The following is an 18,129-nucleotide window of genomic DNA, read 5'->3' on the forward strand; positions in this document are numbered from 1 at the left end:
GTGGTGACTCAAATCAGACCCGTTGTCTTAAACAGTGAAGATTGAGGATGAACTGCTCTGGAGGAGCTACGTGGACCAGCTGGTCTCTGTACCTCACTAATTTGGGTGGTCCCTCAGAACCTGTTTTCTCCCCATACCCTTTGATCCTTTTCATCCTAAGGATTATAGCCAACTCAGTCTTGAAGGTATTCAATGTGTGGTACTTTAGCAAACACTTTGTAGAAATCCAAATAAATTACATCTATTGTTCCCGTTTATCTATCCTGCTTGTTACATCCTCAAAGCGATGCCATGTTGACTTTGCTTGATTATATTATGTATTTCTAAATGCTCCACCACATGACCTCTGCATGGCAATGGAAGGAGATACATGGGAACATCTATCACCTGCAAATATGTTTCCAATCAATAAACCATTCTGAATTGGCACTATATCACTGTTCCTTCAGCGTCATTGGGTCAAAATCCTGGAATTCACTTCCAAGCAGGTTGTACTATACCACATGAACTGCAGCAGTTTAAGAAGGCAGTTATGGTTGGACAATAAAAGCCAGTGAAGCCTACATCCCATGAACTAATTTTAGTAAAATAAAATCAGATAAAGAAAGGAATGGAGGAAAAGTAGAGGGTAAACCTTTTCACACAGCCAGTGATTAAGGCCTGTTTAGATTTAATTTAGTGTGCTTTTGGCAGTACAGACTGGATCAGCCAAAAGGTTTCTTCTGTACTGTTTATTTCTATGACATGATTCAATGATATTTGGCAATATGTTTCCTTCATATATAGGTGGAGGCAGGGTGAATCAAGGTGTTCAACTGCAGGGACGGAGATTAATGGTGGATGGTAGCTTTTCGGACTGGAGGCCTGTGACCAGTGGTGTTCCAAAGGGTCCTCTTTTGTTTGTCATTTATATAAATGATTTGAATGAGAATATAGAAGGCATGGTTAGTAAGTTTGTGGACGACACCAAAATGGGTGGTATTGTAAACAATGAAAAAGGTTTTCTAAGATTACAAAGGTATCTTACAAAGGAATCTTGATCAAATGGGTCAATGGGTTGAAAAATGGCAGATGAAGTTCAATCTAGATCAATGCAAGGTATTGCATTTTGGTACAACAAGTAAGGGTAGGGCTTATATATTTAATGGTAGGGCCTTGGGTAGAGTTGTAGACTAAAGGGATCTAAGGGTGCAGATACATAATTCTTTAAGTTTGTGTCACATAAAGACAGGCATTTGGCACACTTGCCTTCATTGCTCAGTCCTTTGAGTATAGGAGTTGGGAAGTCATGTTATGGTTGCACAGTCCTTTGGTGAGGCCTCTCTGGAATCCTGTGTCCAGTTCTGGTTGCCCAGTTTTAGGAAGGATATTACCAAGACGGTTCAAAAGAGATTTATCAAGATGTTTCCAGGTATAGAAGATTTGAGTAATAAAGATAGGGTGGGATTTTTTCACTTGAGTGTAAGAGGTTGAGAGATGATTTGATGATCTGATTGAAGTTTATAAAATAATGAGAAGTATAGATAGAGTTAATGGTAGTTGTCTTTTCATTAGGGTGGGGGAATTAAAGACTAGGGGATACATTTTTAAGGTGAGAGGAGAGAGATTTAAAAAACTCTAAGAGACAATTTTTTTTACACAGAGGGTGGTTTGCGTGTGGAATGAACTTCCTGAGAAAATGATGGATAAAGATACAATTACAACATTTAAAAGACAGATGGATAGATGAATAGGAATGGTTTGGGCCAGGAACAGGCAGGTGGGACTAGTTTAGTTTAGAATTATGTTTGGCATGGACTGATTGGAGTGAAGAGTCTGTTTCTGTGCTGTATGACTCTATAAAAGGGAAACTGGGTTATATTCTGAAAGGGAAGAATGTGTTGGGCTACAAGGCGGAGTGGCATTGTTCATGGAGTGGGCTGGCACAGACATGACAGGCCGAATGCACCCCTTGTCAGCATTCCGTGTATATGCAGTGCTCTTCATGCTCCAAGAGAAAGTCAGGACTGCAGATCGGAGTCAATAAGTGTGTTGCTGGAAAAGCACAGCCGGTCAGGCAGCATCCCAGGAGCAGGAGGATCGACGCTTCGGGCATAAGCTCGAGTTTCTGCTGGAAACGTCAACTCTCTCGCTGCTCAGATGCTGCTTGACCGGCTACGCTTTTCCAGCATCACACTCTCCCGACCCTTTCTGCTCCACCTCAGATGCTCTGTCGCGCTCTCGCTGCAGTAGAGACTGCTGCGCTCTAGGGGGCAGTGTCGGCGGAGGTGCGGGCTTTGGGAATGTCCCGGGAGAGAGGGGGAGGCGGCCTGACTGTTTCCGGGGTGACGGCTCCGCTCCCGGCGTCTGAGTCAGAGGAACAGGGCAGTGGGTGACCGGTGGCGGACGTTGGGATCTCTCACTCCCATCGTTTGAAGATGGAGTTTCGGCTGTAGCAGCAGGAGGAAGAGGAGCGGCAGCTACGGCGGAGGCGGGCGGCTCGCCTTCCCGTCCAGGTGATTGATGATGTCCGTCGCGCCTGGTTTTCTCGGGAAAGGGCCGAGGCCGGATCCTGGGCCTCCATTTCCCCTTCCTTCCCTTTCTATCATCCCTTCAGAGACGGGCATCAAGCTGCCCGCATCAACCAGAGCTCGGGCTGCACAGAGGGAGAGATCACCGAGGCTCAGCCCGTTTCACCTTCCCTTTACTTCTCTCCATGGCTCTTGGCTTTTCAGACCATGGCTCAGAGGGTAGCCCTCTCACTTCTGAACCACAACATCCCACTCTCGAGTCTCACCCTGGGACTAAAATCGACAGTACAGTGCTGCAAGGAAGTAGTATCCCTTCCTCTTGAGCCAGGGCACCTGCTCCAGAGGTGTATAATAACGTCCCTTAATTAGGTTGAAAGTATCCGAAAATCTTCAGAATTCACTTGAATGATTGACATGATCTTCCACTCTTCAGTGGCTCTTTGTGACAGTGGTACTGTCCCCACCTCTCACCCAGGAAACCCTAGATCAAGTTCCACCTCTAGAGGTGTGTAATAACAGCACTGATTGGGTTGATTAGAAAGTATATTTGAAAAGAAGCAGCATGACAGCCAGCACCCTACTGTCAGAGGACATTTACCTATAATGAACCAAACAGATTCCATGGCTATTTTTTGAAGGGGAGCTATCCTTGGTGTCCTGGTCAGTAATAATGGGTTAATTGGCATCTTTCTTTAAAAAAATTTAATATTGGAAAGTGCGCTTACACAAAACTAAATATTTTTATTTCCCCATTACTAAATCATCTGTGGCAATTTTCAGTTATTAACCATTAGCAGTAAATAAGCAAATTTTCCAATTGATTATATGCAGAATCTGTCAAGAGCATTGCAATGATCTTTTTTGTTCATTAGCAGGTTGTGGGCTTTGCTGGTCAGGCCAGCATTTATTGTCCATCCCTAATTAGTAGGAGACTAGTAAGAGTTAGCTACATTGCTGATTGGGTCAGGACAACAGTTTCCTAAAGGACTTTCTACCATCCCAGATGGGTTTTTCCCGACAATCAATAATAGTTTTATGGTCATCATTAGATTTTTAATTCTAAGTTTTTATTGAAATCAAACACTGTCATTTGCCATGGTGGGATTTGAATCCAGATGTCCAGAACATTACCTGAATCTCTGAATTAATAGTCCAACAATAATACCACTACCTATACACTCCCTCAGATGGTTATAAACACATTGGTAACAATACTCATTAACTGTTTGCAGAACACAGATGTTGGTCTGTGATGTCCACACAACTGTAGCAGAAGCCTACATTTGAGGCAAATGAAGCAGGTGGATTTTCTGTTAGAATTGGGTTCATACCAAGTCATAGGAGAAAGTCCTTCCTGATGAACGGCTTGTGCCCGATTCGTCAATTCTCCTACTCCTTGGATGCTGCCTGACCTGCTGTTCTTTTCCAGCACTACTCTCTCAACTTCATACCAAGTCATACACTTGCAGGCAAATATTTATTGAATATTTCCTTTGACCAACCCTTTGTTTTTTGGAAAGGGCCTCACATAATTTACTTACAGCTACACTGTCTGTCATAGTTGTCTGACATTTATTGGTCCTCCTGTAGTGGGGCATTGAGGCTATCTCCCTGATTCTGTTACTGTGCAGGTAAGATTGAAAAGATCAGCATGGGTGCTGAGCCTGTGCTCATTGTAGTGACTGTCAGTTGAGGCTGGTGCAGCCCAATGGGTTGATGGCAGCAGAGGGCATGGGAGTTTTGAGTCCTGGATTCTCTTGCGATCTTTGGAGCAGTTCTTGTGGGACATCAGGCGATTGCAGAGTGAGTGATGGGGATCAGCTTGCAATATTTGGTTTAACAAAATGCTGAAAAAATGTCTTTGCAGAGGAGTCATATGGACTTGAAATGTTACTTCTGTTTTTCTCTCTCTACTGATGCTGCCAGATGTGCTGCGTTTCCCCAGCAATTTGTAATTCTGGTTCACAAAATTCATCCTACTTCTCTTTTGTTATATTGGTTTGATTTTGGAGTTGTGCTCTCAACTGTTTGAATTGTTTAGTCTCAAGAACTTTTGTTTTCTCTTTGCCTTTTATGTTTGCTGTCAATAGAGTGACAAACCACTGAACTGGTGTCATTGTGCTTTTCATGTGTTATTGGTGCAATTAGCAGAATTTCACATTGCAAGCATCAAGCTCTAGCAAGTAATTTATGGTTGAGAAGACTCAGGCAGCTGATTCTATCCAGCAGATATCACCAGTGAAGTCATCATAGCTCAGTATCAAGTAACTCTTTATCTTTAATCACATCTGAAGGGATTGAAAGGCCCTTGGTGATAAAGCTTAATGTTAAGAAACTGAAACTGTAAGAGACCAGAGACCCCAGCGCACAGGCTTTGAAGGACAAAGTTAGAATAGAAAACAAGGAAGGAACTTTCAGTGTGACCTCCATTAAACTCAGCAGAGGAATGCAGGAGTGTGTTCCATCTGCCAATGAGAAGAAAGATGGGCGAGTTTGGAGGAAGACCAGAAACATTAAGTGATCTTTTGGCTGAAGATCAACTGTACCTTTTTTCCCCTTCACTGTCAATTCATACAGTACTGAATACAGTATAGAAGAAGCCCCTTGGCCCATCATGTCTGCACTGACAAAACAATGCTAAATCTGTAGTAGTTCGACTTACCAGCACTTGGCCCATAGCCTTGAATATTACGACATTTGAAGTGCTCATCTATATACTTCTTAAAGTTGAGGTTTTCTACAACTACTTTCCCAGACAGTGAATTCCAGATCCCCACCAGATCTAAGTGAAAAACCTTTTTCTTAAATTCCCTCTTTACCTTATTATGCCCTCTTGTTATTCAATTAAGGGGAGCTGCTGCTTTCTATACACCCTGTCCATGCCCTTCATAATCTTGTACACCTCTATTAACTTTGCTGTCAGCCTTCTGTGCTCTAAAGAAAACATCCTAATCTCGTACAGCCTCTCTTCATAGCCAAAATGCTCAAGCTAAGACCTTTCTCTTCAGTGTCAATCACCTGACCAATTTTTGTATCATCTGCAAACTCCATCCCCCCACAACATTTTATGTATAATTTATATATATCATGTACAATAAGGGCCTAGCATTGATCTCTCTGCTACACTGGACACTGTCCTGCTGTCACACAAACAGCCTTCTATCGTCACTGTCTGTCTGCTACCATTAAGCCAATTTTGGATACAACTTGCCAAGTTACTCTGATCCAATGTGCTTATTTATCCTTCTCCAATTAGTGGGCGGCATGGTGGCACAGTGGTTAGCACTGCTGCCTCAGAGCGCCTGAGACCCGGGTTCAATTCCCGCCTCAGGCGACTGACTGTGTGGAGTTTGCACATTCTCCCCATGTCTGCGTGGGTTTTCTCTGGGTGCTCCGATTTCCTCCCACAGTCCAAAGATGTGCAGGTCAGGTGAATTAGCCAAGCTAAATTGCCCGTAGTGTTAGGTAAAGGGTAAATGTAGGGGTATGGGCGGGTTGCGGGTCGGTGTGGACTTGTTGGGCCGAAGGGCCTGTTTCCACAATGTAATGTAATCTAATCTAATCTAATCTAATCTAATTGTCAAAGGCTTTGCTGAAATCCATATAAACTGCACTACCCTCAACTAAACATCAGGTCACCTTCTCAAAATATTCAATCTTATCTGTTATGTGTGACCTCCCTCTGACACAGCCATGCTGACAATCCCTGATCAAACCTTGCCTCTCCAAGTATAGATCAAGCCTCTCTTTCAGAATTTTCTGTCGTAGATTCCATCGCACTGATGTTCTGTACTTCTCCGATTTATCTTTATCACCCTTTTTGAAACATGGAACTACATAGCTGACCTCCAGTCTTCTGGTATCTCCCCAGTGGCTAGAGAGGAATTTAAAAATTTGTGTCAGAGTCCCGGTAATTTCCTCCCTCATCTCCCACAGCAGTCTGGGATATAACTCATCTGGCCTTGGGGATTTGTCCATTCTAACCCCACCAGTACCTCCATTGCTCCCTGTGTCAAATTGCTCAACACCCTCACAGTTTGTTTTCCCAAATTCTGTACCTACATCCTCTTTCTGTTCAAATCGATGTAAAATACATTTTTAACATTCTACCAATGTCCTCCAGCTCCACGCACAGACTACCCTTTTGGTCTCATTCTTGAGCTTTTCTTTCCCTGGTATCCTATTCCCCTTGATATACTTGTAGAATATCTTGGGTTTCTCCCTGATCTTACCCATTAGTGCTTTTTCATGCCCCCTATTTGTTTGCCTAATTACTTTCTTAAGCTCCCCTCCCCCTGCACTTTCTATAATTCACTAGGTTCTCAGTTGATCTGCTTACTTTGTACCTATTAAAAGCCTCCTTTTCCTTCTTATCCAGTCCAGAATGTTCCATGACACACAGGGTTCTCTGGATTTGTGCTCCAACTTTCACCCTAAAGGGAGCATATTGATCAAGCTAAAGATAAGTTTGCCCAAATGACACATTAGTGTTGCAGGCCAAGCAAACAATATATCAGGCATGATGAAGGGCTTTTGCCCAAAACATCGATTTTGCAGCTCCTCAGATGCTGCCTGACCTGTTGTGCTTTTCCAGCACTCTAATCTAAACTCTGGTTTCCAGCATCTGCAATCCTCACTTTCGCCTAATATATCAGACATATTTTACTTATTTGTTCACCTGATGTGACCCAGTCAGTACCATGGCATGGAGCAAGATAGAACAAAGGAGGAGGTTGAGAATCGGACATAAAACAGAAAGGCCAAGCTATACTTAACTTATAGTCACTTTCTCTGGCTAATGCTTACAGAGAATGAGACATAACTGAGTTTCAGGCTTTTTGTGGGTGACCTACAGCACCTGAAGTCAGAGTGATCAAGCATGAGTTTAGTTGCAGGTTTCGTGAGGAGGAAAGATGAGAAGTTGAGGTTTTGTGTTGATGGTGAAGCACTCAAACCAAGAAGGATGATTACCTAAAAATAATACTCTTTACCTAGGTTTTTAAGGAGGTGTCACAGATCCTCAAAAGTGGGAGATGTTTCTTCAGCCTTAATTTAGCTGACATCTATAGGCAGTTCCTCATCATTGATAAAAACATTGAGAAGATTGCATTCTAAGCAGGAACTGGTATTGTTTGTAACGCCCCTGTCACATTTATACATTACACTCAAAGGCTTTTGGCAACATCAGTTCCCAGTTTCTCGTGTATTTGGATAATACGCTCAGCTTTTGTGTGATGTTTCAAGGAGGAACTCAGGAGACTGAACACTTTCATTTCACTTGTCACATCTGAATTTGAAGCTCAAGCCAAAAAAATGCTAACTTCTCCAGACGGAGGTACAAGTACCCTAGACACATCATGACCAGTAAAGGTACATCTACAGATGATGTCATCTGTGCTGTTTGAGAGTGCCCTGGCCTAACTGAAAAACAACTATGTGGGTTTCTTGATCTCACTGACTGCTGTAGAAAGTTTGTGCAAGGTATAGTTAGCTGCTTCTCTCTACGTGCTATAGGGGAAACCAGAAAGTGTGAAAAGGACCTGGTGGTAAAAGATACATTAGGCATGATACTTCATAGAACATAGTTCCTGGACTCAAGCATGTGAATGCTGTTTTTGAAATCACTTGGAGACACTCATTTCATAACCTATCATTGGTTGTTAGCATTTCCATCTCTATTTCATATCTGAACCTGGTGCTTGTTTACTTGTCACAGATTTGAAAGGAGTAGTTACTAGTATGCTATTTGGAGTCTTGAGCCAATGAGTGAAATATTGAGAATTTTAGCACAAAACCCAAACTGTGAGCTTTGAGCTGGACTATTCCTGAGAACTTCAGAGATATTTTAATTGGTGTAGAGTTTGAGTTGTCTACAGGCAACAACCTGCTCAATTACTTTCAAGCATCCATTAACTTTGGAGCAACAGAAACTTAATGGGCTGCTGAACTATCTTAGTTCAGATTCCAGATAAGGCAGGCGTCTATGGAGAAGTATTGGAAATGCTGATGCTGATGACTGTAGAAAGAAATTCACTTCTGTCAGGGGGTTAATATTCATTAGTCTGTGCTTGAAGGTAATTATAGCATTCACACTACTATTCCCCATGAAATCCAGGCAGTGATTTGTGAAAACATCAGTGTATTTCTGATGTCCAAACCAGATCCAGAAAGGTAGAAGTGCACAGAGTTTCACCATTGAAAGCTCTCCATTAATGAAGAATCCAGTCTTTCCAATAATGGAGAACCTCTTGCTACTTCAACTTGATGAAGACATCATTTCTACTGGGAGAGTAAGAGTCCACCTCCTGGAATAAAGGGTCAGTAGATTAAAATCTTCTTGCATTCAGTGTGTTTTTTCCTGCATTATACTCCCATTTGCCATGTTAATTTAAAACTGTTACATTCAGTGATGCCTGTAAACCCAACTAACCCAGCAGGCTCTTCCATCAAAATATGTTCCCTTTCTTAGACCTTTTTATCCATTTGCCAGGAATTGGTGTTGGAGAGACTGTTAGGTCTGAAGGTTGATAAGTCCCTAGGGCTTGATGGTCTACATCCATGGGTACTGAAGGAGGTGGCTCGAGAAATCGTGGATGCGTTGGTGATTATTTTCCAGAGTTCGATAGATTCGGGATCAGTTCCTGCAGATTGGAGGGTGGCTAATGTTGTACCACGTTTTAAGAAAGGTGGGAGAGAGAAAGCAGGAAATTATAGACCAGTTAGTCTGACCTCAGTGGTGGGAAAGATGCTAGAGTCTATTATAAAGGATGAAGTTACGACACATCTGGATAGTAGTAACAGGATAGGTCAGAGTCAGCATGGATTATGAAGGGGTAATCATGCTTGACTAAACTTCTGGACTTTTTTGAGGATGTAACTCTGAAGATGGACGCGGGAGATCTGGACTTTCAGAAAGCTTTTGATAAAGTCCCACATAGGAGGTTAGTGAGCAAAATTAGGACGCATGGTATTGGGGGCAAGGTACTAACTTGGATTGAAAGTTGGTTGGCTGATAGGAAACAAAGAGTAGTGATAAACGGCTCCATTTCGGAATGACCAGTGGGGTACCGCAGGGATCAGTGCTGGGACCGCAGCTTTTTACAATATATGTTAATGATATAGAAGGTCGTATTAGTAATAACATTAGCAAATTTGCTGATGATACTAAGCTGGGTGGCAGGGTGAAATGTGAGGAGGATATTAGGAGATTACAGGGTGACCTGGACAGGTTAGGTGAGTGGTCAGATGCATGGCAGATGTGGATAAATGTATGGTTATCCACTTTGGGGGCAAGAGCAGGAAGGCAGATTACTACCTAAATGGAATCAATTTAGGTAAAGGGGCAGTACAAAGAGATCTGGGTGTTCTTGTACACTAGTCAAAGAAGGTAAGCATGTAGGTACAGCAGGTAGTGAAGAAGGCTAATAGCATGCTGGCCTTCATAACAGGAGGGATTGAGTATAGAAGCAAAGAGGTTCTTCTGCAGCTGTACAGGGCCCTGGTGAGACAACACCTGGAGTACTGTGTACAGTTCTGGTCTTCAAATTTGAGGAAAGACATTCTGGCTATTGAGGGAGTGCAGCATAGGTTCACGAGGTCAATTCCTGGAATGGCGGGACTACCTTACGTTGAAAGACTGGAACGACTGGGCTTGTATACCCTTGCGTTTAGAAGACTGAGAGGGGATCTGATCATTAAAGGATTATTAAAGGATTGGACACTCTGGAGGCAGGAAACATGTTTCCGCTGATGGGTGAGTGCCGAACCAGAGGACACAGCTTAAAAATACCGGGTAGACCATTTAGGACAGAGATGAGGAGACACTTCTTCACCCAGAGAGTGGTGGCTGTGTGGAATGCTCTGCCCCAGAGGGCAGTGGAGGCCCAGTCTCTGGATTCATTTAAAAAAGAGTTGGATAGAGCTCTCAAGAATAGTGGAATCAAGGGTTATGGATATAAGGCAGGAACAGGATACTGATTAAGGATGACAGGCTCGAAGGGCAGAATGGCCGACTCCTGCACCTATTGTCTATTATCCATCATGAGATCTGAATGATGGGAAATCCAAACATTAGTTGGTGCTGTTCTCGTCTGCAAAACAGTCATCAGCTCCCCGACCATCCTGGTGACCCCAATGATAACCATTTGTCCTTTTCTTCACTAACACTCATTTCTTCAAATCCCTCATCCTTATTTTCTGCAGTCTCCCACCTCCAGTGAGCTGAAAATTATCTGTTCAGCTGCTCTGACAGAAACCTGATGCTCTCCACAAACTCCGTAGTCTTGACAACCAATTTCATCTCTATGACTTGGCTTGAAGATGATTGTTTGCAGCCTTGTATACTATTTGACCTTGTGATTTATCAGTGATCACATTTTGTCCATCACAAAGACCATATACGTCCAATGTCATAACATCTCTTGGCTCCACCGTGTCCTTGGCTCAGTTGTTGCTTACAAAACCATCATCCAAAGCTTTGTTTCTCCCTCTTTCCATAAAAGAAATGAGAATATCAGTGATAAATGTTTGCTTTTATTTTAACACTTCTCATGTTCCATTTTGGTTGAGGACAATGAAATATTGCTGAATTGAGATCATACTTGTAAAACATAAAACATAACTGTAAAACACCATTATTAAAACTGCCTATTTTCACCTCTGTAATGTCTTTTTTTCCACTTTGCCACTGTTCATCTGTTGCCAAAACTCTTGTATACAATTTTTGAATATCTTAATCCACTCCTGGCAAGCCTCTCATGTTGCACCAGCCTTAAACTCTTTAAATATCATCCAAAACTCTGCTGCCCTCCTTCTTGGTCATGTTCATTCTTGTGCTCGCTTAAGTTCTCTAACTGTTGAACATCACCTCAATTTTAAAATTGTCATCCTTCATTTCCAGCTAAAGGTAGCAATGCCTTCAACTGTCAAAGCCCTCAAACTCTGCATTTCACCCTTAAGTCTCACTGCCTTTCTGTCCCACTTTGCTCCTTTAAACCTCCCTTCTTAACCACATTTCTTTCACCTGCTGTATTATTTTACAAGCACTGATGTCATATATTATGATGCTTTTGTGAAACACACTGGGATCGTTTATAGGGATCTAAGTAACGTTACTGATGTAGTCTGTATCTAATGATGTTGGTTGAAAGAGAAAGGCATGTATTTATTTCAACCTGTCATAGCCTCAGGATTGTCCCAAAGATGTTATAATGTAGAAAATATTGGCCAGAGAATCAAGAGAGTTCCCCTTTTGATCTTTGAATAGTATAATCCCCCTAAGTACACTGCCTTAGTTTAATATTGCAAACAGACAATGACTCCTGATGATGGCAGTGCAGTACTCCCTTCAGCAGTGTGCTGAAATGTCAGCTGTAGTTTCCTGAGTAATGCATTACCTTTGGACTTTAGCAGTACTGGGTTAGAGTAGAACATGCATGACAATTGAAAATGAATCTTTGCAAAAACAAAATTGTAGGAAACAGGTAGAAGCAGTAGAAAAGGAAAAAAAAATCATGCAAAACACTTCACCGATATGGCAATGGTTTTCAAACTCAAATTAACCCTGCTTTAATATCTTGCTAAAATTGAATGTTCATTGACTTGCCCATTCATATAGTGACTTTCCTGTGCTAACATTTTGTAAAGTCAAGAAACTGTTCGCCTTATATGACTTACCTTTATCTCTCTATTTCCAATGCTTCCCTCTTTATTTTTTCTGCAGCTTCTGATTCTCTGCAGCCTATTGCAGTTCTCTTCACCTTTGCTTAGCACCTGATTGACTCAAAGGGTCTAATTTGTTTTAAGAGTCAGTTTCTACAATTTAACTGTTTAGGTAAGTGAAACGTTTGCAAAACGTCCATTCTTATCAAAGGACTGTGTGTTTGTGTTATGTTCACGTCAATCTTATTATAACTTCTGAAGGAAGAAAAAACAATTCCATCATTGTAGAAAACATTTTTATTGGAATTCAGTGCAGGAAACAGTCCCTTTGGAAATCAGTACAAGTAGAAATTAGCTGTCTGATCTTGTAGGATCCTGAGGTTTCTTAATGCAGCACACACAGTTTGGGAACCCCAATTTGAAACTTTGACTTTGGTAAGGATCTTGCCGTTCTATTTTGTTTGCCCTGTAGCTGCTTGGTCTAAAATAAAGCAAAGCATTCGAAAGCTTATTAGAAACGGACTGATCGTGAATTTAACCTGAGGATCCCCACATCTAAGGCGAGGGGCAAGGTTAAGAAGGCAGGCCCTTCTTGGTTCCATTAGTAGGCATGGGAATCAAACCCACACTTCTGGCACCATTCAGAATCATAAACTAGCCATCCAGCCAATTGAGCTAATCAATCCCTTTGCTTGGTCTAAGACTGCTGTTGTAATTGGATTACTTTCTACTTAGAGTGGAAATGTCAACATTCCTTTTTCTTGTTTAATTTTTGAGTAAGGTGGAGAAATTCAGGGGGCATGCTTTCAACCTCATTCCCCTTTTTCATTATTCATCATTTGGGATGAGGAAGTTTCAATTTACAGCTACTTTAGGACCCACTAATTTAGATTTTCTTCTGGCCTCCAGAGCTAGTCTCCTGTCTCACATAGAATCAAAAATATTGCAGCTCAGAAGGAGCCAAGAGATTGTGATGTCTACTCCGATTTCAGTACCTGCCCATTTTATATTCTTCTTTCTCAAGTATTTATCTATTTCTGTTACAAATTATGGTGCCCCTGTCTTAGTAACTATTCATGTTTAAACATCTCATGATCAAGTACCCCTCTCGGAGAAAAAAATCCCTCTCAAAGTTTGTTATTCTTCTAGAGAAAAAGTTGAATTCATGCTTCCTTGTTATGAATCAATGGAAGTATTCTTCCATCATTTGTCATCCTTTTATTACTTTAAAAACCTCTGTTAAATGCCCTGTTTAACATTCTGTGCTTCAGTGATGTTAAATTTTTTTTACAGCATTTCTTTGTAATATATTTTAGAAGCTTGCCTTAATTGATTCCTTGAAAGTTCATGCTTTGGATCCTTGGCAGAGGTTGAACTAGTTGAAGAAAGTAAAACAATATTAAAATTAAAATTTGTTAGCTCATTGACCTCTGGATCAGCATTGAGTTAGTTTAAGGCACTAATCTCTGAGTATATAAAGCAGTCTCCTTAAGCTATGTAGCCACATTTCTTTGACCATGGTTAGGGACTTTGAAAGGAGAACAAATATAATTTAAATTTATATCATATTTACTGTTGTGAAACTCCTTGAGACATTTACCATAAAAAATCTGATGTCAACTTTGAAGTGGATGCTGGGGCATTTGACCAGATGCTTGGTCAAGGAGTGAAGTTTTAAAGATCGTTTATTAAGAGAGACTGAGAATGGAAATTGAGTTTAAATTTGTTATTAATAGACGTGAGCTTATTTTGTTCTGAAAATCATATGTTTCTCGTCATTCTTCTTTGATTTACATTTTGTGGAGCATTTGTTTCATTGAAACTCTATGAAACAATCCGTCAGCTTTAGAGGCCAAGAACTCTTGAAAATGATTAAACTGATCTACATAAAATTAAAATGTTATATTTTGCAGAATGTTCAGTTCAAAGGTTTTCTGCTGTTTATACTTTACTCAAGTTACATCCCATCCTGTCAACATTCCAATCTGTTCCTTTCTCCCATAAATAAAACGGTTGTATGTCTCAACCACTCATTGTGCTAAGAATTCTGTGTCCTTAACATTCTCTCAGGAAAGATGTTTCTCTTGAATTACTTATTGGATTTATTACTGATTATCTTACATCAATGGCCTCTCTCTGTTAGTGAATTTAGTTGTGTAATTTTGCCAGTTTCATAAAATTCCACAATTCTAATTAATTCATTATTGGTGCAACAGTTTTTTTTGTAATAAAGGAGCTTGCTCATGACAATAGTTTTACTAAAAGATCAGTATGTATTAAATTATTTGCCTTGTAGTTTTGTTGATGTAGATTTGGCATTAAAATTGTATGAAGGTGTGTTCAAGTGATTGAATGCTTAAATACAAATTCAACCCCTTATTTATATTAGCAGTGATCTTTTGAAGTAGCTCACTTGAAGCATCAACCATGTACTCTTTCCAAGCTTAGGACTCAAATTTAAGCCTAAAATTTGCTAAACTGAGAGTATTTCACTTAAGCCAGAAGGGAAATTGTTAAATATTGTAATGAAAATAAAAATGTTGTCCTCTACACAATACAGTGGACAAAGAGACATATAATTGCATCATTCATACTTATCCTAGCTTCTTAAAACCCACTTCTTTCACCCAAGCATTTGGTCATTTGGGTCTAATGTGTCCTAATGTGGCTTGTTGTCAAGTTTTGTTTCATGATCCTGTGAAGTACCTTCAGATGATTTACAGTGTTAAGAGTACTGCAATTTTACGTTGTTGGTTAGGATCCCTCTCATGACCTTGAGTTTGAGCTAGAGAGGATGAAAATTAGAGTTCCAATTTCTTATTGTTTCTACTAAGTCAAAAGGACCATCAGATGATAATAGTGTTTGCAGTAGGGGTGATAACAGAAAGAAAGGTCAGTAGGAGGTTCACAAAAGAAGAGGAAGAGAGCAAGATAGACAACTTCAGATAGAATAGTCAGAGTCTGGGGTTGAAATAACTGAAGATTGTGCAACCAAAAATGAAATGGAGAAAAGAGGCAGTGCAAAAGAAATGAACATCTGAAGAGAAGCACTGCAAATAGGAACGTCGGAATCATGATTTGGAGATGCCAGTGTTGAACTGGGATGCGCAAAGTTAAAAATCACACAACACCAGGTTGTAGTCCAACAGGTTTAATTGGAAGCACTAGCTTTTGGAACGCCGCTCCTTCATCAGGTGGTTGTGGAGTACACAGTTGTAAGACACAGAATTTATAGCAAAAGTTTGCAGTGTGATGTAACAGAAATTATACATTGAAAAATACCTTGATTGTTTGTTAAGTCTCTCATCTGTTAGAATGATCATGTTAGTTTCACTTCTTTCATATGTAAATCTCAAAACTTTTTTTTTAAAAAAAGTTACATTCTCAGGTGAACTTTAACAATTGGTGTCAACCCAAATAATGTTTGAAGGTGTTAGCCCTTGTGTGCTGCTGTCTGCGCCATAATGATTAGACTGATTCTAATCTTCATTCATTCATTTTTTAGATTAGAATTAATCACATCATATGATTCCAGTCATCTGTTGCAAATCATTTTCACTCAAATTATTTTGATTTAGATTAGATTACTTAGATTAGATTACTTACAGTGTGGAAACAGGCCCCTCGGCCCAACAAGTCCACACCGACCCACCCAAGCGCAACCCACCCAGACCCACTCCCCCACATTTACCCCTTCACCTAACACTACGGGCAATTCACTTAACCTGCACATTTTTGGACTGTGGGAGGAAACCGGAGTACCCGGAGGAAACCCACGCAGACACTGGGAGAATGTGCAAACTCCACACAGTCAGTCCCCTGAGGCGGGAATTAAACCCAGGTCTCTGGCGCTGTGAGGCAGCAGTGCTAATATAATTACTTAGTGTGTTTCAGGATACTTAGATTTCTGAATTTGTAAGGAGATCTCAGTTATCTGTAAGAATAATAAGGATTCACTCGATCTATCCTGTCTATACCTGACATACATTTCCTTCTTTTTCTTAACCAAACCCTTAATTTTAGCATCCAGCATTCCCTACACCTGCCAGCCTTTCATTTCAGCCTGACAGGAATATACTGTCACTGAACGCTTTATCTCATTTCTGGATGCTTCCCATTCTCCAGCTGTCCCTTTACCTGCGAACATCTGCACCCAATCAGCTTTTTGCCTAATACCGTCAAAATTAGCCTTTCTCCAATTTAGAACTTCACCTTTTAGATCTGGTCAATCTTTTTTCATCAAAGCAGTAGGAGTATAAAGGCAGTAGGAGTATACTAAGAGGGAAATCAGGAGGGAAAAAAGGGGGCATGAGATAGCTTTGGCAAGTAGAGTTAAGGTGAATCCAAAGGGTTTTTACAAATACATTAAGGATAAAAGGGTAACTAGGGAGTGAATAGGGCCCCTCAAAGATCAGCAAGGCAGCCTTTGTGTGGAGCCACAGGAGATGGGGGAGATACTAAACGAGTATTTTGCATCAGTATTTACTGTGGATAAGGACATGGAAGATATAGAATGTGGGGGAAATAGATGGTTACATCTTGAAAAATGTCCATATTACAGAGGAGGAAGTGCTGGATGTCTTGAAACACAAACATGGATAAATCCCCAGGACCTGATCAGGTGTACCCTAGAACTCTGTGGGAAGTGAGGGAAGTGATTGGTGGGCCTCTTACTGAGATATCTGTATCATCAATAGTCACAGGTTTGCTGCTGGAAGACTGGAGGTTGTCTAAAGTGGTACCGCTATTTAAGAAAGGTGGTAAGGACAAGCCAGGGAACTATAGACCGGTGAACCTGATGTCGGTGGTGGGCAGGTTGTTGAAGGGAATCCTGAGGGACAGGATGTACATGTATTTGGAAAGGCAAGGACTGATTAGAGATAGTCAACATAGCTTTGTGTGTGGTAAATCATGTCTGACAAACTTGATTGAGTTTTTTGAAGAAGTAACAAAGAGGATTGATGAGGGCAGAGCAGTAGCTGTGATCTATATGGACTTCAGTAAGGCGTTTGACAAGGTTTCCCATGGGAGACTGGTTAGCAAGATTAGATCTATGGAATACAGGGAGAACTAGCCATTTGAATACAGAACTGGCTCAAAGGTAGAAGACAGAGGGTGGTGGTGGTGGAGGGTTGTATTTCAGACTGGAGGCCTGTGACCAGTGGAGTGCCACAAGGATCGGTGCTGGGTCCACTACTTTTCATCATTTATATAAATGATTTGGATGTGAGCGTGGGAGGTATAGTTATTAAGTTTGCAGATGACACCAAAATTGGAAGTGTAGTGGACAGCAAAGAAGGTTACCTCTGAGTACAATGGGACCTTGACCAGATAGGCCAATGGGCCGAGGAGTGGCAGATGGAATTTAATTTAGATAAATGCGAGGTGCTGCATTTTGGAAAAGCAAATCTTAGCAGGACTTATACACTTAATGGTAAGGTCCTAGGGAGTGTTGCTGAGCAAAGAGACCTTGGAGTGCAGGTTCATAGCTCCTTGCAAGTGGAGTGACAGGTAGATAGGATAGTGAAGAAGGGCTAATGCCTGAAACGTCGATTCTCCTGTTCCCTAGATGCTGCCTGACCTGCTGCGCTTCTCCAGCAACACATTTCCATCTCTGATCTCCAGCATCTGCAGACCTCATTTTCTCTAGTGAAGAAGGTGTTTGGTATGCTTTCCTTTGTTGGTCAGAGTATTGAGAACAGGAGTTGGGAGGTCATGTGGCTATACAGGACAGTGGTTAGGCCACTGTTGGAATATTGTGTGCAGTTCTGATCTCCTTCCTGTTGGAAAGATGTTGTGAAACTTTAAAGGGCTCACAAAAGATTTACAAGCATGTTGGAGGATTTGAGCTATAGGGAGAGGTTGAATAAGATGTGGCTGTTTTCCCTAAAGTGTCGGAGGCTGAGGGGTGACCTTATAAAGGTTTATAAAATCAAGAGGAGCATGGATAGGATAAATG

The 18,129-nt window shown here is 41.1% G+C and overlaps 1 protein-coding gene across 1 annotated transcript in view; it reads left to right on the forward strand.

Annotated features, from left to right (window-relative positions):
• Positions 1-2,279: 2,279 nt before the first annotated feature.
• Positions 2,280-18,129, forward strand: part of ext2 (exostosin glycosyltransferase 2) — a 166,625-nt gene continuing 150,775 nt past the window's right edge. The window contains exon 1 of the mRNA XM_043706396.1: positions 2,280-2,495. The gene's annotated coding sequence lies outside the window, so the exon portion shown is untranslated. The remainder of the gene's footprint in view (positions 2,496-18,129) is intronic.

This window comes from Chiloscyllium plagiosum, chromosome 16 (genome assembly GCF_004010195.1).
Source record: "Chiloscyllium plagiosum isolate BGI_BamShark_2017 chromosome 16, ASM401019v2, whole genome shotgun sequence".
NCBI classification, from domain to species: Eukaryota; Metazoa; Chordata; class Chondrichthyes; order Orectolobiformes; family Hemiscylliidae; genus Chiloscyllium; species Chiloscyllium plagiosum.